This window comes from Ambystoma mexicanum, chromosome 7p, assembly GCF_040938575.1.
Source record: "Ambystoma mexicanum isolate Mex_15411 chromosome 7p, UKY_AmexF1_1, whole genome shotgun sequence".
In the NCBI taxonomy this organism is placed as follows: Eukaryota; Metazoa; Chordata; class Amphibia; order Caudata; family Ambystomatidae; genus Ambystoma; species Ambystoma mexicanum.
In genome coordinates this window covers 601674022-601697032 of record NC_090939.1, presented here as the reverse complement: position 1 = coordinate 601697032, position 23011 = coordinate 601674022, and the positions used below count along the sequence as shown (strand labels likewise).

General features: G+C 55.7%; 1 protein-coding gene across 2 annotated transcripts in view; it reads right to left on the bottom strand.

The window, feature by feature from the left end:
• NIPA1 (NIPA magnesium transporter 1) overlaps window positions 1-23011 on the bottom strand; it is a 359202-nt gene that overhangs the window by 47990 nt on the left and 288201 nt on the right. The window lies entirely within an intron of this gene.

Genomic DNA, 23011 nt, shown 5'->3' with positions numbered 1-23011 from the left:
TTATTGTATAAATAGATAAATAAATAAATATATAACTAAAACGTGTTGAGTATGAGGGGTGAGAGGGTGGTGGGGGGGTGGCAGGGGGGTGTTGGGTGAGGGGGGTAGGGGGGACCCCCCCATAGTAAATGATACTCTTTTTGTTTATGTATTTATTGAAATAAATAAATAAATATATAATTAGAATGTGTTGAGTATGAGGGGTGAGAGGGTGGTGGGGGGTGTGGGGGGGTGGCAGGGGGGTGTTGGGTGAGGTGTTGATAGTTCTAATTGACATTTTTTTGTCGACATTTTTTTTTCTAAAAAATGACTACATTATATGTATAGGATGTCGACATTATTGTTTTCGACATTTTTTTTTCAACATTTTTGTTTGTCGACATTTTTTTTTCGACATTATGACTATACTTATACCTTCTCAAAACACATAATGCACAAAAACTCCCCCCCCTGCTGACCCCCACCCCCACCAAGTCCCTCGGTGGGCCCTGTTCCCGGGCCTAATCGCCCTGGTCCGGCGGAGGCGACGGATCGTCCATAGAATGAAGGGCTCTTGCAATCAGGCGTGGCTTATATGTCAGTGCCGGGAAGTTCTGATCATAGTCCAGCACCGGCATCCAAATGTCCATAAATCGGTGGAGGAGCAGGCCTGCTTTAGCTGCTGTGACCTTCTCAGCGATCAGAATGTCCCAGAGTTTGACCCAGCAGGGGTCGCTCTCCTCCCTGATCTCGGGTATACGTCCGGTAGCGGGCTCTCCAGGAGGACTTGCTCAGGCGTGAGCGGAATGGCCACCTGGGTGACGTCCTCTATAGTGGCCAGGCATTGAGTCCAGAACTCCTTTACTCTGGGGCAGGTCCACCACATATGAAATTATGATCCTGGAAGGCCACAGAGACACCAGCAGTGAGGGTCCATGCCTGTTGGAAGTGATGGAGGCGGAGGGGGAGGGGTAATACCACCGCAGGAGCAGTTTATGGGCGCACTCCCGGTTGGTAATGCAGCGGGATGCTGTGCGCGTTCTGGACCAGATGTCCACCCACGTGTGGTCTTCTATGGCGTGCCCGAGGTCCGTTTCCCATTGAGACATATAGGAGGGCCTGGGACGAAAGGGGTCATCTTGTAGCAGTTTATAGAGGGATATCTTTCCTCAGGCCGACAGATCGCTCATTGTTAGCTCTAGTGGAGTAAGGGGTCTTGTGGCCGCAGCCCGGGTCTGGGGGTGGGAGCACCAGTGCCTGAGTTGGGCGTAGGAGTATCTATCCGTCTCTGCCAGCTGGAATGCCGATTTACAGCTCTCAAAGGTTAGGGGGGAGTCCCCATCGAAGAGTTGCCCCAGGGTTTCAAGGCCTCCCACGACCCAGTTCTTAAAGTTCCTTGGATGGGCTCCGGGGGAGAACGCTGGATTGAGGAAGATTGGAGAGAGTGCACTCAGGTCTCCAGGGACGCCACGATGTCTGCGGGCCCCCTCCCAAGCCTTTATTGATTGTTTCGTGGCCGTCAGTACTCCCGGCCAGCTCCGGCGTAAGGCGGTAGGAAGAAACGGGAGGAAGCGGAGGGGGAGAGGGAGGCAGGATTGCTCAATGTCCACCCATTTCGGGCACCCTGTGGCGAGCCCCCATGCCTGAAGGTGGGCCAGCTGTGCTGCAATTTGGGCATATACCAGTTTTTACCGGCACAATGTAACTTCAGCAGAGTAAATCACCTTTGGCCATCGTCGGTGGCCACAGCCTTCGGCCATGTTCATTACTATGATGAAACATTGGTACACCCAGAAAGCCAATTACATCATTGGTGATGAATGTTTGATTTTCTTTACCTATAGTTCAGGTAACACCAACAAAAATGACCATGGGCAATGTAAACACCTGCAGACAATATGGAGCATCACAGATTTCCTGGTGGTGAGAAGGATATGAACATAGAATATCATACAATACATACCCAAATTACATAGTTACGTTGGATCAAGAATGTGGCATACATACACTCCAGACAGTAAGTTCCTGCTTGAGTCCACCTGGTGCAGGACCCACAGCCCTGCAAAGAGGGCACCAGATCATGAGGCAAACAGTCAACAGGACAACCTGCTGTGAGCAGACAACTAAGCAAAGGGAAACCTCAGAGGGCTGGCAGTTTATAAAATACAGAAATCAAATAAGGAGTTTTCCATAGCTGGGTGATTAAAGCCAGATCCAGGCAGACTGAAACATCAGTAGAAACAGTGTCTGGCTCGGCTCTTTGACAAGCCCAGGAAATAGTCACCTACCTGCATGAGGAAGCCACTCCCTCTGGGACTAGGGAGGTGAGCCTGTTACACTTAACACCCCTTAGGCAATAGGGTAATAGTGATCTCTGTAGTGATGACTCACCCTTAGGGGACAGAGACCCTGATAGGGATACATGTCAGCATCCTTTTTCCACTATTACCAACACCTTTACAGGGTATCTAGGGACTTGGCTTCTGACCCACATCAATAACCTGCGAAGACTCTGGAGAAACGAGTGCACCAACCCCTTGGAGGGGTTTCCTTAAGACGGCCAATCACATAAGGTCCTCAACAGACGATGCAGAGTTTACCAACGCCAAAAGACCCAAAGGGTGTGTGGCTGAGAGAAAAGGGAGAATGCCAGTTTTGGCAGCAAGGCCCTGGACGCACACCAGAAGAGTGCAGCAAGATGCCGCTGTAAGCCAGCCGGAGCAGCCCGGAGAGGCTGCAAGACTGAGGCAGCAGATCCTCTGCAGGCTGACGCTGAATACAGTTAAGAAGTTGTATAGGCAACTACGTGGAGACCGAGCTGTGAGACCAAGGAAGAAAAGCCTTGGCAGACTGACGCAGAGCCCAGTTGAAGAGTCACGTAAGCCGCTCCACGACGGGAGAAAGATTGGAGGGATCCAACACCCCTCCTCAGGAGCACTGCACGACACAAGCAGGTATGCAGTGGCTCATCTGGAGAGGGAGGCGGGCAAAAGCGGGGGAACAACGAAAAGGAACCCAGAGTGGGGCAGAGGAATAATACTGCAGAGAAGGGAGGAGAGGAGTAAAGAAGAGAGACGGCCAGGAGTGGGCGGGTATAAGAAGAATGCCCCAGACTGGGGAGAAAAGCAGACAACCCCAGAGTGGGGAGAGAATGAGAAGAACTGAGAGTGGGGAGTGAGGAAGCGAAACACCCCAGAGTGGGGAGTGGAAAGGACCCCCCCAGAGTGGGAAAGAGACTGAGAGAACCCCTGAGTGTGGGGACAGAATACCAAAGACGGGAAGAGATAAAGAAAGAGGCCTGGACTGAAGACCTCTGGACAACAGTCCAACCCATCAAGAACTGGCTATTATTTTTAACTTGAACTATGGGCACAAGGTGTTACTAAATCGGACTGGGTTGGTGGCCAGAAGCCATCAGCAAGCCCTTCCAGTCCGCAGCTCCCCTCATTCTTGTTTTTGGATATTATTATTATGTCCCTGTAGGGAAAGGGGCATGTTAGAATGGGATTCCGGAGAGAGACTTATGTAGTTTGATTTGACATCCTGACGAACGCCCTTGTGATTTTCTTTTATAGAGTAGGGCTTCAGCTTGGGGAAATATTTTTTGCCTGACTAAACAAATCCATAAGACAATGTCTAGTGGTCCGAGTCCTGTTTCTGACCTGCCACAGATCCCAGGTGCATTGAGATTGTTTTGTACATAACTGTTCTAGGGATTGGGTGGGGATGAGTGACATAACTGTTCTAGGGATTGGGTGGGGATAAGTGGCAGGAGAAGGACCTTTCTTAGGTAGTGACCAATCATTCACAGAGAATCATTCAGCTCTTCTGATGTTGTATCTGGAGCAGGGAGAGGTCAGGAGGTTTGTGGCAGTAGATCACAGGTAGCTGGGTCTTTTGGTATAGTTTTGGACATAAGAGGGGGATATGTCATGTATCTGCTTGTAGATGAGCACTTTAAAGGTGGTTCATGCAAGTACAAGTACTTGCAGCCAGTGGATGCTTCATATTTGGGTGGTTTCCTGCTGGCAATTGTTTAGGCTGAACATGCAGTTCCTGCCACAATTTGGCCTTCTGCAATCTCTGTAATTGGAAGGGTGGAAGTCAATATAGGATATGCTCCCGAACTCTAGGCATGACTTAACAAGGGCCCAAACTACCATGTGGTTGGGGATCTCATGGGATAACGGTGAACATATTTTTAAAAAGCTTTAGATGGAAGGTCTTTTCCACTTCAGATCCTTGTCGCCAGGGCTCATGTTGGCATGCAAGATTGTACACCTTTTAATGGATGTGGACTACCTTTCTGAATACATTTGGGAGGAGAAAGAAAGTGTTGATTATAACAAGATAATCAACATTTTGGAATGAAAAGACCCATAAAATAATACATGTTTTTCAGCGATGCTTACTGCTTGTATTATTCTGCATTGCTTCAAGAATTGTTTTGAAGAACGGTGCCGGCTGGTGCCTGATAACATTCCAGGAACCGAAGGAAAGTTATGCTGTCTTTCGCGCCCCCATGAGAAAGGGAAGTGTTTACCTCTTGAGGGTGCCATGGGTCATTCGGCCGAGGATCCATGGGAACTGGCAACAGGTGGACTTGGAAAGCCAGAAAGTTATGGAAACGGCCATTAGGCATTTATGTGATTTTTTAAACTACGAGCACCAAAACAGTCAGACAGAAAAAGCTTTGGGGAAAGCGTGGACGCACAGCTTTCCATGCCCGTTAAAGGGATAATTTCTTGTGCCTGCCTGTTTTCGGAGTTCATTAGTGATGCTGGAAAAGATGAGGAGGTGTTCTGCAGTGACCTCAATGGTGAAGTATTTTAAACCATTTACTAATCATTCATTTATTTTATGTATTGCATTTATTTTGCTATGCATGCTGATTTTTGAATAAACAGCTAAAATGTAAAATGGCTCTTTATGGCGAAGTGTTTTGTGTGAGTTATTGCCTTTCAGCGTCTAACGTTTCTCTTTTAGTTCTGCATTGGAGCTGTGAAAAAGATTACTGAGCACTAATGAGAAGCAAAACAGACGTTAAGGTGAGAACTTAATGCAACAAAAACCCTAACTTCATAGCCACTGTTGTGTAGCATATGACCACAATGATGACATCCCTGGTGATGGCACTAATTTCATCATCTATGATATCACTGGTGTAATCTATAATTAAATTGCAACACTAACCGGCTGTGGCCAGTGACCACAGCTTTTGGCCGTGCCCACTGTATAGTTTAACAGATTAAGGGGCCACTAACCATGGCCTTTGGCCATGGTCGGTGGCCACAGCCTGTGGCCGTGCTCATTGTATGTGTTAACACATTAAGGGGCCACAACAATCAGGTGGGGGCAGGCGTACCTAGTTATCGTCAGAATTTCTAACAAATACTTTGCACGAGTCAAAAGTTATTAAATAATATTTTGGGTTTTCTATGGGATTCTGACTCACCTTAACTACAGGGTGGGAACCGCTGCCCGAGTCATCAATTCCAACCATTTAAAAATAAAATAACAGTCATTTTTCTATGACAAAATCAACCAGGTACAGAAAATGCATAAGAGAGTCCAGACTCCCCATGACACAGGATTAGATTTTTTTCAACCACAAATTTCTTTCCAACAGTCAAAGACTGATGTGAAAAAGGTTTCTAGTGCAAAATAATTGAACGGATCCATGAGCAATTTGACTCAAAGCCAGTTGCAACAAATCCAACGAGTTCATCCCCTCTCCCCGAAGGAGAGCCACCCCCTTTGGGACTACACAGGTGAGCCTTGTATGCCCAACGTCCCCTAGGGGACAGGACAAGTGGGATGCCACTGGGGGTGCCCACGCCCCGCTTATGGGACAGGAAATCCCCAGAAAGGGATTTAAGTTATCTTCCCTTCCCCACAAACTGTAATACATTTGTAGGTTATGTGGGAGTTGAAAAATAACCTAAAACCTCCTGTTACAAAGGCTGGTTTGGTTTCTGACCCCAAGATCTACAGTCTTCGCCTGAAATAGCAGAAAAGTGGCTGGCCCAGCCCTCTATGGTGCACCACATAAAGAACCAATCAGAACTGGGAAGAGGGTGCGAAGCCTGCAGGGTTGAAGATAGAGCCAGTATCGTCTGCATGAGAGGACGCCAGCTGTGGTTTTCAGGGAGGCTGTCGGCGCTGCAAAGGGATTGCAGCGCCTGCCTTGCGAAGAGCTCAAGTGCCTGGCTCTCTGAGGAGCGGAGGAGAGCGAGAGACCCGCGTATAGGGAAGTTGTCACCAGAGTCCAGCAGGCAACGGGAAGTGTGAGCAAGCCAAGTCCGACACAGAAACCTAGTTGACACGTTGCATAAGCGTCTAAGTGGCTCCACGTTAGCCGGACTCGCCGACCATCCTGGGGAGCACTTCCGAGAAGACGAAGGTACAGGGTGGCTTTGGTGAATTCGGAGGACGACATCAAAGCCAAAGCAAGGAGAATACAGAGGACGGGGAGAGCCCATAGAGCACTCAATGTGTGGAGAGCATAGGATAGCGCCAGATGGGGGGAGGACTGCAAGTAGCTCTAAGGAGGGGAGAGTACAAAGAGACCCATGGTGGGGTGAGAACAAAAAAGCCCCAAGGCTGAGTGAGCACAAATAGACCCCAAGTTGAGGTGAGAACCAAGAAGCCCCAAGACGCTGAGAATACCAAGAGACCCCAAGGGGTCAATTCATGGAATTAATGTGCGCTGAAAATTCCCGCGCAGAGGTGCCAAAACATGAGATTCGCAGTAAAAGTGCAAAAATCGCAGTGCAAGTGCGAAAATCGCAGGGAAACCAGCGCACATCGATTCATGGAAGTCCGTGCGTGAGAAAAACATTGGATGTGCGCACATCACAAAAGTAGGCGGAACACGGGGCGTAACACTCGGAATGGGGAACAACGCGTGAAAATATGGGCGTCACGGGGGAAGTACAGGAGGCAAGTGCGCGGAACGCCCACACGCTCGCCTACAACCAGTATTCATGGAATCGAATAGGGCAAACCAGCGCACGGTCAAAGACGCGCACAGGGCCAAACAAGTAGGCCACAAGAAAGCAGGCGGTAGCGCCCCAGCGCCTGAAAAAAATGTGCGCCAAAATGTGCGCTAACAAAAAGCACCCATATACAGCCATGATGAATGGTCCATACAGTGGCCCTCTTGGACAAATGAGGTGCAAAGGGGTACCGACAAACACGGACACCCGCTGTGTGAAAAATAGCGTGTGCGTGTGTTCCTGGGTGTGCGGGAATTTCCACACGTGATTAGCCTGGGTACGTGTGTTTCGGGGTGCGCGGGAAGTTCCACACGCGATTGGCCTGGGTACGTGCACCTCGGGGTGCGCGGGAAGTTCCACACGCGATTAGCCTGGGTACGTGTAATACGGGGTGCGCGGGAAGTTCCACACGCGATTAGCCTGGGTACGTGTGTTTCGGGGTGCACGGGAAGTTCCACACGCGATTGGCCTGGGTACGTGTACTTCGGGGTGCGCTGGAAGTTCCACACACGATTGGCCTGGGTACGTGTACTTCGGGGTGCGCGGGAAGTTCCACACGCGATTGGCCTGGGTACGTGTACCTCGGGGTGCGCGGGAAGTTCCACACGCAATTAGCCTGGGTACGTGTACTACGGGATGCGCAGGAAGTTCCACACGCGATTAGCCTGGGTACGTGTGTTTCGGGGTGCACGGGAAGTTCCACACGCGATTGGCCTGGGTACGTGTACTTCGGGGTGCGCGGGAAGTTCCACACACGATTGGCCTGGGTACGTGTACTTCGGGGTGCGCGGGAAGTTCCACACGCGATTTCAGCAGGGTACGTGTATTTCGGTGGTGCCGGGGAATGCTACACGTGATTTGGCCGTGTGGGTCCTCCCAGGTGTTCCCTCTACACCCTCCACGGCCCCTGCAGGCAGCCCACACCACAGGGGACTACCCTGCACCCCTGCTCATGTCCCACAGGCAACCCATCCACCATGGCCATGCCCACCAGCCAACCCACATGTCACCTTGCACTACTGATCACCAACACATGTCTCCCAGCACCCCCACCCCCCAGCATCCAGGGGCACCCTCCACCAGGCCCCCAAACATGTCTACCACCACCCCCACCCCCCAGCAGTGCAGGGCACCCTCCACCAGGCACCCACACATGTCTACCACCACCCCCACTCCCCAGCATCCAGGGGCACCCTCCACCAGGCCCCAGTCATGTCTCCCTGCACCCCCACCCCCAGCAGTGCAGGGGCAGCCTCCACCAGGCCCCAACTCATGTCCAACTCATGTCTCCCTGCACCCCCATCCCCCAGCAGTGCAGGGGCAGCCTCCACCAGGCCCCCACTCATGTCTCCCACCACCCCCAGCCCCCAGCATCCAGGGGCACCCTCCACCAGGCCCCCACTCATGTCTCCCACCACCCCCACCCGCCAGCAGTGCAGGGGCACCCTCCACCAGGCCCCCACTCATGTCTACCATCACCCCACCCCCCAGCAGTGCAGGGGCACCCTCCACCAGGCACCCACTCATGTCTCCCACCACCCCCACCCCCCAGCCACCAGGGGCACCCTCCACCAGGCCCCCACTCATGTCTCCCACCACCCCCACCCCCCAGCAGTGCAGGGGCAGCCTCCACCAGGCCCCCACTCATGTCTCCCACCACCCCCACCCCCCAGCAGTGCAGGGGCAGCCTCCACCAGGCCCCCACTCATGTCTCCCTGCACCCCCACCCCCCAGCAGTGCAGGGGCACCCTCCACCAGGCCCCCACTCATGTCTCCCACCACCCCCACCCCCCAGCAGTGCAGGGGCACCCTCCACCAGGCCCCCACTCATGTCTACCATCACCCCCACCCCCAGCAGTGCAGGGGCACCCTCCACCAGGCCCCCACTCATGTCTCCCACCACCCCCACCCCCCAGCAGTGCAGGGGCACCCTCCACCAGGCCCCCACTCATGTCCCTATTACCCCCACCCCCCAGCAGTGCAGGGGCAGCCTCCACCAGGCCCCCACTCATGTCTACCACCACCCCCACCCCCCAGCAGTGCAGGGGCACCCTCCACCAGGCCCCCACTCATGTCTCCCACCACCCCCACCCCCCAGCATCCAGGGGCACCCTCCACCAGGCCCCCACTCGTCTCCCACCACCCCTGCCCCCCAGCAGTGCAGGGGCACCCTCCACCAGGCCCCCACTCATGTCCCCTATCACCCCCACCCCCCAGCAGTGCAGGGGCAGCCTCCACCAGGCCCCCACTCATGTCTACCACCACCACCACCCCCAACCCCAGCATCCAGGGGCACCCTCCACCAGGCCCCCACTCATGTCCAACTCATGTCTACCACCACCCCCACCCCCCAGCATCCAGGGGCACCCCCCACCAGGCCCCCACTCATGTCCAACTCATGTCCCCTACACTTCCCCCCACAGCAGTGCAGGGGCACCCTCCACCAGGCCCCCACTCATGTCCCCCTGCACCCCCACCCCCCAGCCATGCGATTTGCCTGGGTACGTGTATCCCTGGGGTGCGCGGGTAGTCTCCCATGCGATACCATCAGGGTACGTGTACTATGGGTCCACGTGAACTTCCACACGCGATACCAGCAGGCTACGTGTTTTACGGGGTGCGCGTGAACTTCCACACGCGACTGGGCCTGTGAGAGTGGGGTACCTATATTCCAGGGCTGGGCGGGAATATTCACTCGCGACTGGGCCTGGGAGAACGTGTTACGTGTATTCCTGGGGTGGGCGGGAAGATTCACACGTTCGCCTACGACGCGCCGAAAAATAAATGGTCCAATCCTGAAACACGTACGCCAGCATGAAGCAAGCGTACGTCGACCCGCGCAGCATAAAAGTGCGCGCAAACAACAAACAAGCTCAGACACTAGGATGAATATACCGTTCCTAGCAGCAGTGGCCGTGGGTTACCAAAGGAGGAGGAGGATAGTGAGGGCCCGAATTTTCACTCCCAGAACCTGCCTTTTTGGGATGCCTGATGACCAGGTGTATGGGAGGTACAGGTTTCCACCACACTTAATACTGGACTTGGTCAGTGAGTGGGAGGATGACCTCACATCACCCACCATGTGCTCCCAAGCACTCAGCCCCCTGGAGAAGGTCCTCAATGTACTGCACTTCTTGGCCACTGGATCATTTCAGCGGACAAGTGCCATAGTGGGTGGGGTGTCACAGGCCACGCAGTTACGCTGCCTACACCAGGTCTTGAACATCATCACTGCACGCCCATCAGTCCGTAGGCACATATACCTGCCCAGGACACCTGCAGAAAGGCAGGCTGCTGCCCTCGATTTCTACGGTGTGGCACAATTCCCCAAAGTGCTAGGTGCCATTGACTGCACCCATGTGGCACTACGTCCCCCCAGGGCATCTGAGCACATCTATAGGAACCGCAAGCACTGGCATTCCATCAATGTGCAGGTAGTATGTAATGCCAAGGGAATCATCACCTTAGTATATGCCAACTATCCAGGGTCCACCCACGACAGCTTCATTTACCGAATGTCTACCCTAAGCCGGGACCTAGAAGCTGGGCAGCATGGCGATACATGGCTGCTTGGTGAGTATGAATGCCACTGCACATGCATGCATGTCAGATGCAGAGTTATGTCACTACCCCACTAATGATACCCATCACCTCCTCACCAGGGGACAGTGCCTACCCTCCGAGCACCCACATGATGACGCCAATTCGGAACCCCATCACGCCTCCCGAGGTTAGATACAACACAGCCCATATTCCAGCCCGGGGCATAGTGGAGCGCACATTCGGAGTGCTCAAGTCACGCTTTCGCTCCCTTGACCGTTCTGGCGGGCAGCTGTTATATGCGCCCCCAGTAGTGTGCAGGATCATAGTGACAGCATGTGTCCTGCACAATGTTGCAACACAAGGGGCCTGGCTGTGGACATGGTGGTGCCCCCACATCCCCAACCACATGCACGCCCGCTGCGCATGGGAGGGGAGAGGGCACGGGGTGAGGCAGCCCGTTCGCAGCTGGTGGCTAATTACTTCACATAGAAATCACACCCCTGTGGAGTGCACACAGCCCTGGCACATACCATCTGATAAGCAATGATGACTCGACCTGACAATTATGACCAACAAAGGGACAGTCAACTGTCAGAAAAATAGCAGCCTGAGATTGTTCATGTGGAAGTGTCACAATGTGTGCATCCCTACCTACACAAACACCACCAATGCAGTGTCATCAAAAGACACTTCCATGCTGCAGAAATGAATACCCACTTGCAAAATACTACATGAAAACAGTGCCATGTCACCCAACCCCTCCCCGGCACGACCACAGAACACACCATGGCATGTCATGCAATGTGAGAGCAAACAAATTAATCCCCACAACATGCCCCAAGTGTCACCAGCTACAGTGTCCCTAATGGAAACATGGCCACACATGAAATGCTCACAGTAATGCAGGACCTAGAACCCACATTACCAAATACTTACCAAGAATACCAATCACCTACACAACCTCCAACCTACCTTAAACATGACATTACAGACTTAAAAATTTTCTAGCCTCACTACCTGATGATGCCAGCACTTCGAACACTTCCAAGTATACAGTGTTAGTGCCACGCAAGAGTGTAGGTGCACTGCTTACAACATGGACTCCAGTTCCAAGGTGGACCGCCTTGTGAAGACATGAGAAATGGACCTGCAATTCGGAGGATGAGATGGATGGAGAGGCACATATCAATACACCATGCAGTGTACAATGCAACAACAATATGCACTATGAATGTATACACAGTATTGACTACAGACTGCCCACACATCGAATGGGAGTCCAATGTCACCATGTACGTCAATGTCACTTGGGCACACCCTTTGCAAGCCCATGGAAACGGGAAGCAGGAGGGGTGTGTGTCACAAAAACCCAAGCATCTGAACCAAATTCATGACAAGCCTGTATGTGCCCAGCCACAATGCAGCGTATGCCCACGGGAGCCACACAAGACAACACACTGTTCCAAAAAAAAAAAGAAATCTTTTTTTAAAAAAAAAATGCCCATTAATGGGCCCGGGGGCGGGGCAGGGGGGGCCCACCCAGGAGGTCCGAGGACAGGGTGCACACCAAAACCCACCTGTGTGGATCTTGCGGAAAAAAAACACCTCCATGGGCTCATGGCCTACACGGCTACCCTATTGTGGGAGTATCACTGCTGTCGCTCTCCTCACCCTCTGCAGCTGCATCAGGAGGTGGTGGCACTATGGGAGGCAGCCCACGCAAAGCCCTAGTCTGTTCCTCCATGGCAGCAAGCATACGGGTGTGGTAGGTCTCGTTCTGGAGTATAATTGTGCGGAGGTCCCCATGCAACAACTCACGGGATGCCCGGACCTCCGCCCTAGTTGCCTGCATCTCAGCTGAGAGCGTACATGTGAGACGCTCCAGCTGCTGTTCTGTCCTTCTGTTTGTTGAAGCCTCAAGCTCAACAAGAGTCGTCCTGAGGTGAAGGAGTTCCACCCTCAGGGCTTCCCTGTGGCCCTGGGACTCTATGGAAATGGCTTCCCGCAGAGTCACCAGTGCCGCCCGCCTGTCCCTGTCGGACGCCAACATGTCCTCCCTGTGTGACTGGCAGATGGAGTCTGTTGCCTGCTGTAGTCGCTCCATCAGCCTTTCGGGGGGGACAATGGAAGTGGCCACCCTATCCATGGCCTGAGCCATCATCTCTGATGATGCTGCCTGTTGGGTTGCCATACCGTATATGGATTGCTCCCATGCGGTATTGCCAGGTGGCGGACGGCCACCACGTCGGCGTGCACCACACCTGTCTGGGGCAAGGCGAACTGCGCCTTGCTGTGCCGGCACTGCCTGAGGCTGCAGGACTGCATTCCCCCTCTGATCTGCTGGCCCAGGAACAGGATCAGATGTCGCGGAGTGTGACCCTGCATCCGTAACCACCAAAGGCATACCTGCCAACACTGACATCCCCATTGAGAGTTCTAACCCTGGTGCAGGTGGGTCGGACAGAACAGAATCCCTCCCAGGAACACTCACCTGCGATGGCACATAGGTCTCATCATCCGAATCGACACCTGAATACAGCTCGGGGGAGGTGCAGCCAGAGACACCCCTTGAGAGCACGACCTGCAGCAGTTCTGGGTTCTCACCCACCACCACACCACGTCCCTCACTGGTGGTCGGTCGGCCCTCAGACCCCTCCTGGGTCTGCACCATCTCCACAACCCCAGCAGTATCAAGTGCGTCATCCCCTGCAAAGACATAAAAGAAAACAAATGGAAACAGGCATTAACACTATGGCACACAATTAGGGCTGAGAGGCTACAGAAACAGTACTTGATTGACACATGTCCCACATGACTAAAACCCTCCCATGCATGCACCGTCACTGCGTATGAAGGGTAGGCAGATGGCACACTTTGATGACACCAAGATGGAAGATGAACACATTTGCTGCATGCTGCCTAGCAGTGGCATCACACATTGGCCAGTGATTGGTAGGTCAAATACACATGCCATCACACAGATGGCATGTACCCTAGCCATAAAGTGAAGAGGGAGAGGAGATCACCACTTGTTCATTCAGTCCAGTTTGCTCATGAAATTGATTTTTTAATTCAAATGGTTCAAATGTTTAACCTGGAGCTGCCAGTCCAAAATGGTCCTATAGCACAGGGACATGTCTAAACAAATCATGTCCAGGAAACAAAGCCAGTCCACTGTACCATAGCCATGTCAGGCATGTGACAATAGGACTGAGAAATCCCGAGTAAAAGTGGTGGTATGCAAACAATCTGCCTGAATAAACAGAGGTAAATAAGCAACAATGTTGTGGCAAGATGACACTTCAAGGGCAACTGGCGTGGTGTTGGGCTGGATGTCTAATGTTGGCAGAAGGGATGCTGCTATACCCAAATGCTGGTGCGCAGAATGTATAGGATGAGGCACATGGGTGACCCAAACCACTCAGGCACACACACCCTCACCTGGCACCCAAACAGAAGCCCTCCCACACACACCATGCACATGGATGACACACACATGCATGTGCACTCACCGGACAATGCCTCGTAATCTGCCAGTTCTCCCACGCCTTGGATCTGTTCCTCCGTGACGTAGGTCCCAGCAACCTGCTCATGTGGAGTGAGTTCTATGTCCTCTGCTGGAGACCCACCTAGAGTTGCGGCATGACTTGAGGCCAGCTTATTCTTTGCCCTGCGCTTCAGGTCATTCCGGCGCTTGTAGCATTCAGTAGCTGTGCGCCTCACAATTCCAAGGGCACTTATGATGTCCGCAATGGTCTGCCAGTGTGCCCGACGTTGTGCAGGTGTGGTCTTGGATCCTGCAACAATCACCATTTCGCGGTCATGTGCGGACACATACTCTACAAGTGCATTCAGTTCGGCCTCATTGAAGCTGGGCTTCCTTGACGGGCCGGACTGTGTAGCCGTGTCTGGGGCATCAGCCTCTACTGGACGAGCACTCTTCCTCTTCCGCTTAGAAGGTGGTGGGGATCCTGAGTGTCCTACGCCGCTCTGGACACTAGGGGCAGGAGCCCCGGTGGACTCTGTACTAGGAGTGTGGGATTGCACACTCAGCATTGGAGTTGGTGCAGGCATTAGCTCAAGTGTGATGGTGTCAGGGGGAATGTCAGCATGATGGACTTGGACCGACACTGTCCTGGCTGGGTGTGTGAGAGGTGGGGTGGATGGAGCCGCAGCTGCCCCTGCAGCCTCCCCAGCCTGCCTACGCGGGGCAGCAGATGACCTAGCTGCCCCTTATCCACGTGGCCTGATGACACCAACGTTCACCGGCGCACGGCCTCACTACCTGATGACCTGCTGACCTGGAAGTCAGCCATGGAGTCACCCTGTGCCAGGTCAGGTTCCACAGTGGACTGGTCCAACAAGGGCTGAGCATGGATGGTGTCAGCCACGTTAACCTCAACCGGGGGGGGTCATGGGTGTCCCTGACTGCTCCTCTACACATGGGGGGGCTAGGGGCACCCTGCTAGTCACGGCCACCTTTGCCACCCTTACGGCTTGTTCGCCTCCCAGCCATGGCACTGATGTTATTGTGCGTATGGGAGTCGATGTGAACTATTGTCCTGGGCAATTGGGGGTCAAAGGGGTTGGGTACCAGATGGTAATCGTACCCTAGTGCTCTAGCAAGGCTGTATGTCACCCCTGGGGAAAGATGACGGGTCACGCAACGCACAGGCACCCCAAAAAAGGGAAGTAAGGTGCACGCAACCCCTCCTAGACCATGTGCGTGGAAAAATAAATCTGCACTATGCTGTGGCACCCAGAAACACAAGAATGAACGTATGCATGTCACACGCAGCCTAGAATGACCTCTGAAGGGGTACGCGACACACGGGGCAAGCACAGATGTTAAATACGGTGGACAGTCATAATATCGAAAAAAAAATGTCGACTTTCGTTTTTTTTAATTATATATTTATTTTAGGGGTTCGGGAGTAAAAAAAAAGGGAAACATTTAAAAAAAAAATCAAAAAGGGGGGTTGGGGGGGGGAACCCCCCCATTTAAAAAAAAAAATGCATTGAAAAAAAAAGTCGACATTTTTTTTTTCGACATTTTGTTTGACATTTTGACTGTCGACATTTTTGTTGTCGACATTATGACTATAAACCGTTAAATACGTGCGCGACTCACCGTCTGCCAGGAACAAAAGCGTGAAAAATATGCACGTGTGCGTGTTGGCAACACCCCCGCCAAAAGAAGAATTGTATGCTGTCTGAGGAGACAGGACAACAGTAGAAGGGAACGCTGTTTGAGGAAACAGGCCCAGGGAAAAGAGGAAAAGAGAAAAAGCTGTCAGAGGTAACAGGGAGTACGAACTTGAAACGCTGTGAAGTAAATCCCATGTGAACCGACAAGAAGTACAGATTTCACCCACTCGCTCTCCACGAAAAGCATGTACAAGGAAATGGCGTTCTACACGTACCTTTTATACACATGTCACAGGCACGCATACGCGATGAGGCCATTTCCACCAATTACACGCTTTGACACTCTGACGTGTATCTTTTTTTTTACACACGCCATTCTCTACGGCCATGCGCGTGACGTCATAGCTGCGCATGGGGGCCTTTGGGCCAATGAAATCGCGTATGCGTGCAGACGCACTTACGCGCTAAGGGCCTTTCCTCGAATTACACGCAGACGTGCAGGACTTTTCACGTGCCAAATCACTCCGTATCAAGCTGGCCACGCGTAAGCACATGGAAGACCACGCTCCTGCCCAGAAAGCCAATTTACTGCCCCCCAGAGCCCCGAGCACGCTCCCACCTGCCATCTGCTGCTGCCTGCTGCCCACTTGCCCTGCCATTTGCTGCCTGCACATCAGCCAGGGGTGCTGTTGCTGTGACCACCCCTGCTGGAACCGAAGACTCCCAACTGGGATTCCATCGCTCCACAGCCCAGCCCCAGGACCCAGTTGCCCACCCACTCCTGCCTCTGGGGTTGTCATGTCGGGCACTGCAACATCTGGCACCACTGACAACCCCCGGCCAGAGAGGCAGAGGGGCACCAGCTTCAGTGCCAGGGAAGTTGGTGTCCTGGTGGAGCAAGTCCTGGGGCAGTATGATGCCCTCTACGGAAGGGTGCGTGCCGACAAGGAAGGACAGACTCGGATCTGGACGGACATCGTGACTGCCATCAATGCGGAGGGGGTGGCAGTCTGCGACTTCCAACATGTCAAGAAGCGCTGGGAGGACTTCAGGTCCAGGACCCTGAACAAGGCCCGGCGCCTCTTGAAGGCAGCGGATGCTAAGGGGCGCCGGGGCCACTTGTCGGAAGATCAGATGAGGGTCCTGGAATGCATATCCCCAGTGCTCCACGTCCAGGTCCTTGAGAGGCAGACCCATCTGGAGTCGAGCGGTAAGTGTACATGCATCATGATTGTAAGCTGTGCGTGTGGTGATGTGCCAGTAATGTGCCGGTTGCACATCTGTTTGTATGGGGCCGAGTATGGGTGGGGGTGTACAGGACTGTGAGGCTAACACATGCGAGCGCTGTCATGTGTGAGACATGGATGGTGCTTGTGTGTGTAGGCTTGCATGCCAAATGCAGTTGTGTGGGCACACATGTTTGGATGAATGTGTATGTAAGTAGGCATGTTCGTGATGTCACGCATGTATGTTTTCAGCTGCATGTATCAGCACTGTGTACATGTGCATGTGTGTGTATTTGACAAGGGTGCAACAGTGATGCAACATGGATGCATGTGACAGCGGGATGTGGAAGCCTGATTGCCAGATGTGACATGGATGCCCATCGGAACACTGCGACAGTTGGCTGAGGTGTACACATGCATGCAAGTGTGGTGGTGTGCGTGCATGTGTAGTGCACTCCCTGTGTTGCATGTGATGTCTGGCTCACCTTTGCCTGCTCATGCTGTTGTATGTGTATGGATGGTGCTGGCAGTTGCGATGTGGCTGTGGTATGGCTCATGTGTGCATGTAGAAATGACATGTGTGTTGCCAATTGTGATGCCATTACTGAGGTTTGCCAATGCCACTCATGTGCAAATGTCATGTGTGTATGTGTCCATTGTACAGTGCCCTGATGCCTGTGTTTTATTTCTCCCTGTCTGCAGCGTCAACTGATGAAGAGGGCGGAGAAGGTGCTGTGGAGCACAGCGGCGGGGATCGCACCGCCAGCCGGAGACGCAAGGCCCGGCTCCCCTCCCAGGTTGTGATCTTGTCGGGGAGTGAGGAGTCCGGTGCCGCGTCCCAGGCTGCAGCTGCCGGGGGGAGGTCCAAGAGGCGGAGGTCGGAGTTGGACTCCTCGGCAGCAAAAGGGGCAGCTGGGACCCCACAGGGCCCAACGGGGGAAGATGGCACGGAGTCATCCAGGTTGGTGGGGGGGTTTGGTGGAGGAGGAGGCCGTGCAAGCAACAGAGACGGGGTCTGGAGGTGGGGATTCCACTGGTGCTAGTGGTGCAGTGCAGGACCAGGGACAGGAGGCAGCACAGGTCGCCGCGGAGGTGCCTGTGTGCAATCATGTCCCTGATCCTGTGACTGCATCATCTTGCACCAGCAGGGATGCCTACGTCCAGACCCGTTTTCAGGCAGGGGATGAGCTCACGACAACTGGCCTTCCTCTGCCTGCGGACGTGGCTATCCGGGTCCGGGTTGAGCCTGTCCTGACTGGTGTGGCGTTGCGTCAACGGGCCATGCGAGGTGACCTGCAGTCTTTTCATGAGGAGACTGCACGTCATCTCGAATGGCTTGTTGACCGCTTCGGCCTACTGGGACAGGTCACCCAGGCCGGATTCCTCCGTCTGATGGGGCTTGCTCAGACCCCCTCCTCAACTGAACCCCCTATGCGCCAGTCGTCCTCCGTGCCATCTTCCCACCCATCAGTCACCTGGGTGCCCTGTGGAGCTGCCTCTGACGGTGCGGCCAGGCTGGTGGAGGAGGCATCCCTGCCACAGTCGTGAGTCGGACGTTCCGCAGGGGTTGCCACATCAACGACTGCACCCCAGCCAGCGGAGGATGTGCAGGCAGCAGGAGGCAGTGCACGGGCAGAGGTGCAGCAGCAGCAGCAACGTGGTGGGAGCCATGATGGCTCGGGGCCTTCAACATGGGAGGGGCAGGCATCGGCCGGAGGGCAGGAGGACCCAGGACGGGAAGTGTCTTCCGTGTGGCAGCGGTTGGGCCACGCCATAGATGCGGAGCGGCAGCGGGCGGAAGAGGCACGGCTCACGATGGTCAGGGTGGAGAACTCCATGCGGAGGGCCCTGAGGCGGGCCGAGTGCCTCGAGGCAATCCGCAGGGAGTTTGGGGGGGAACATGTGGACTGCCCTGTGGACCCTCGGGGCCATGGAGGAGGAGCGCCTCAGGGACATTGAGCAGGAGTTTGATGATGCCCTGGGCCGGAACATCCCGAAGTGAGCCGTCGGACTAGCCCGCTGCCCTTGTAAATAGTTCTGTAGTTAGTGTTAGGTTTCCTTTGGTTTAGCATTTTTTTTTTGACCTTTTGGACAATGGGCCACATTTTTGTATATATTTTTTTTAGGTAGTGTTATTCGATAGGTTTCATTTGTTCGGTTGGGATCATGGACCCTGGATTGTTTATCTGTATATAGTTGACTTTTGGATTTTCATTTTTTTTTATGATTTCACCATGGAGCAATGGTTTTCGATTTTAATTTTCCATTGGATTTACTTTTGTGGACTGTGACTTTGGACACCTTTCGTTTGCATTATGATTTGTGGTTTTGCATTATTTCACGTACCTGCTGTTTTTTTTTTTTTAAATTCCATTATTGTTTGTTTATTTTTGATTCAATTTATGTTGCGTTTAATACATATTTTTTCTTCAAACTTCAATGTGTAGTATCATCTCATTGGTTTCATGCATATCATGATATGAGTTTTGACATTCACTGACACCCATTGGGTGTATGTGAGGGACATTTGTTCATTTACAAACTTGCAATTGGGGTGCTATCATGTTTTTGCCATTTCTAAGTGGGTGAATGCAATACTCAGGTGGGTGTTTGGCATTTGGAGGCTGACCATAAGGGCCAGGGATCTAGATTGTGGTGACATGTTGGCTGGGGGACATGAGTGGGGGCCTGGTGGAGGCTGCCCCTGGATGCTGGGGGGTGAGGGTGCAGGGAGACATGAGTGGGGGCCTGGTGGAGGCTGCCCCTGCACTGCCGGGGGGTGTGGGTGATGGGGGACATGAGTGGGGGCCTGATGGAGGGTGCCCCTGGATGCTGGGGGGTGGGGGTGGTGGGAGACATGAGTGGGGGCCTGGTGGAGGGAGCCCCTGGTGTCTAGGGGGTGGGGGTGATGGTAGACATGAGTGGGGGGCTGGTGGAGGGTGCCCCTGCACTGCTGGGGGGTGGGGCTGGTGGGAGACATGAGTGGGGGCCTGGTGGAGGGTGCCCCTGGTGGCTGGGGGGTGGGGGTGGTGGGAGACATGAGTGGGGGCCTGGTGGAGGGTGCCCCTGGTGTCTGGGGGATGGGGGTGATGGGAGACATGCGTGGGGGCCTGGTGGAGGGTGCCCCTGCACTGCTGGGGGGTGGGGGTGGTGGGAGACATGAGTGGGGGCCTGGTGGAGGGTGCCCCTGGATGCTGGGGGGTGGGGGGAGACATGAGTGGGGGCCTGGTGGAGGGTGCCCCTGGTGTCTGGGGGGTGGTGGTAGACATGAGTGGGGGCCTGGTGGAGGGTGCCCCTGCACTGCAGGGGGGTGGGGGTGGTGGGAGACATGAGTGGGGGCCTGGTGGAGGGTGCCCCTGGCTGGTGGGGGTGGTGGGAGACATGAGTGGGGGCCTGGTGGAGGGTGCCCCTGGTGTCTGGGGGGTGGGGGTGATGGTAAACATGAGTGGGGGCCTGGTGGAGGGTGCCCCTGCACTGCTGGGGGGTGGGGGTGGTGGGAGACATGAGTGGGGGCCTGGTGGAGGGTGCCCCTGGTGGCTGGGGGGTGGGGGTGGTGGGAGACATGAGTGGGGGCCTGGTGGAGGGTGCCCCTGCACTGCTGGGGGGTGGGGGGGGGTGGGAGACATGAGTGGGGGCCTGGTGGAGGCTGCCCCTGGATGCTGGGGGGTGGGGGTGGTGGGAGACATGAGTGGGGGCCTGGTGGAGGGTGCCCCTGGATGCTGGGGGGTGGGGGTGGGGGGAGACATGAGTGGGGGCCTGGTGGAGGCTGCCCCTGCCCTGCTGGGGGGTGGGGGTGGTGGTAGACATGAGTGGGGGCCTGGTGGAAGCTGCCCCTGCACTGCTGAGGGGTGGGGGTGATGGGAGACATGAGTGGGGGCCTGGTGGAGGCTGCCCCTGCACTGCTGGGGGGTGGGGGTAATGGGAGACATGAGTGGGGGCCTGGTGGAGGCTGCCCCTGCACTGCCGGGGGGTGGTGGGAGACATGAGTTGGACATGAGTGGGGGCCTGGTGGGGGCTGCCCCTGCACTGCTGGGGGGTGGGGGTGGTGGGAGACATGAGTGGGGCCTGGTGGAGGGTGCCCCTGGTGGCTGGGGGTGGTGGGAGACATGAGTGGGAGCCTGGTGGAGGGTGCCCCTGCACTGCTGGGGGGTGGGGGTGATGGGAGACATGAGTGGGGGCCTGGTGGAGGCTGCCCCTGGTGGCTGGGGGGTGGGGGCGGTGGGAGACATGAGTTGGACATGAGTGGGGGCCTGGTGGAGGCTGCCCCTGCACTGCTGGGGGGTGGGGGTGATGGTAGACATGAGTGGGGGCCTGGTGGAGGGTGCCCCTGCACTGCTGGGGGGTGGGGGTGGTAGGAGACATGAGTGGGGGCCTGGTGGAGTGTGCCCCTGGTAGCTGGGGGGTGGGGGTGGTGGGAGACATGAGTTGGACATGAGTTGGGGGCCTGGTGGAGGCTGCCCCTGCACTGCTGGGGGGTGGGGTGGTGGTAGACATGAGTGGGGGCCTGGTGGAAGCTGCCCCTGCACTGCTGAGGGGTGGGGGTGATGGGAGACATGAGTGGGGGCCTGGTGGAGGCTGCCCCTGCACTGCTGGGGGGTGGGAGTGATGGGAGACATGAGTGGGGGGCTGGTGGAGACTGCCCCTGCACTGCTGGGGGGTGGTGGGAGACATGAGTTGGACATGAGTGGGGGCCTGGTGGGGGCTGCCCCTGCACTGCTGGGGGGTGGGGGTGATGGTAGACATGAGTGGGGGCCTGGTGGAGGGTGCCCCTGCACTGCTGGGGGGTGGGGGTTGTGGGAGACATGAGTGGGGCCTGGTGGAGGGTGCCCCTGGTGGCTGGGGGTGGTGAAAGACATGAGTGGGGGCATGGTGGAGGGTGCCCCTGCACTGCTGGGGGGTGGGGGTGATGGGAGACATGAGTGGGGGCCTGGTGGAGGCTGCCCCTGGTGGCTGGGGGGTGGGGGCGGTGGGAGACATGAGTTGGACATGAGTGGGGGCCTGGTGGAGGCTGCCCCTGCACTGCTGAGGGGTGGGGGTGGTGGGAGACATGAGTGGGGGCCTGGTGGAGGGTGCCCCTGGTGGCTGGGGGGTGGGGGTGGTGGGAGACATGAGTTGGACATGAGTGGGGGCCTGGTGGAGGGTGCCCCTGCACTGCTGGGGGATGGGGGTAATGGGAGACATGAGTGGGGGCCTGGTGGAGGGTGCCCCTGCACTGCTGGGGGGTGGGGGTGATGGGAGACATGAGTGGGGGCCTGGTGGAGGCTGCCCCTGGTGGCTGGGGGGTGGGGGCGGTGGGAGACATGAGTTGGACATGAGTGGGGGCCTGGTGGAGGGTGCCCCTGCACTGCTGAGGGGTGGGGGTGGTGGGAGACATGAGTGGGGGCCTGGTGGAGGGTGCCCCTGGTGGCTGGGGGGTGGGGGTGGTGGGAGACATGAGTTGGACATGAGTGGGGGCCTGGTGGAGGGTGCCCCTGCACTGCTGGGGGATGGGGGTAATGGGAGACATGAGTGGGGGCCTGGTGGAGGGTGCCCCTGCACTGCTGGGGGGTGGGGGTAATGGGAGACATGAGTGGGGGCCTGGTGGAGGGTGCCCCTGGTGGCTGGGGGGTGGGGGTGGTGGTAGACATGAGTGGGGGCCTGGTGGAGGGTGCTCCTGCACTGCTGGGGGGTGGGGGTGATGGTAGACATGAGTGGGGGCCTGGTGGAGGCTGCCCCTGCACTGCTGGGGGGTGGGGGTGGTGGGAGACATGAGTGGGGGCCTGGTGGAGGGTGCCCCTGCACTGCTGGGGGGTGGGGGTGATGGGAGACATGAGTGGGGGCCTGGTGGAGGCTGCCCCTGGTGGCTGGGGGGTGGGGGTGGTGGGAGACATGAGTGGGGGCCTGGTGGAGGCTGCCCCTGCACTGCTGGGGGGTGGGGGTGATGGCAGACATGAGTGGGGGCCTGGTGGAGGGTGCCCCTGCACTGCTGGGGGGTGGGGGTGGGGGAGACATGAGTGGGGGCCTGGTGGAGGGTGCCCCTGGTGGCTGGGGGGTGGGGGTGGTGGGAGACATGAGTTGGACATGAGTGGGGGCCTAGTGGAGGGTGCCCCTGCACTGCTGGGGGGTGGTGGGAGACAT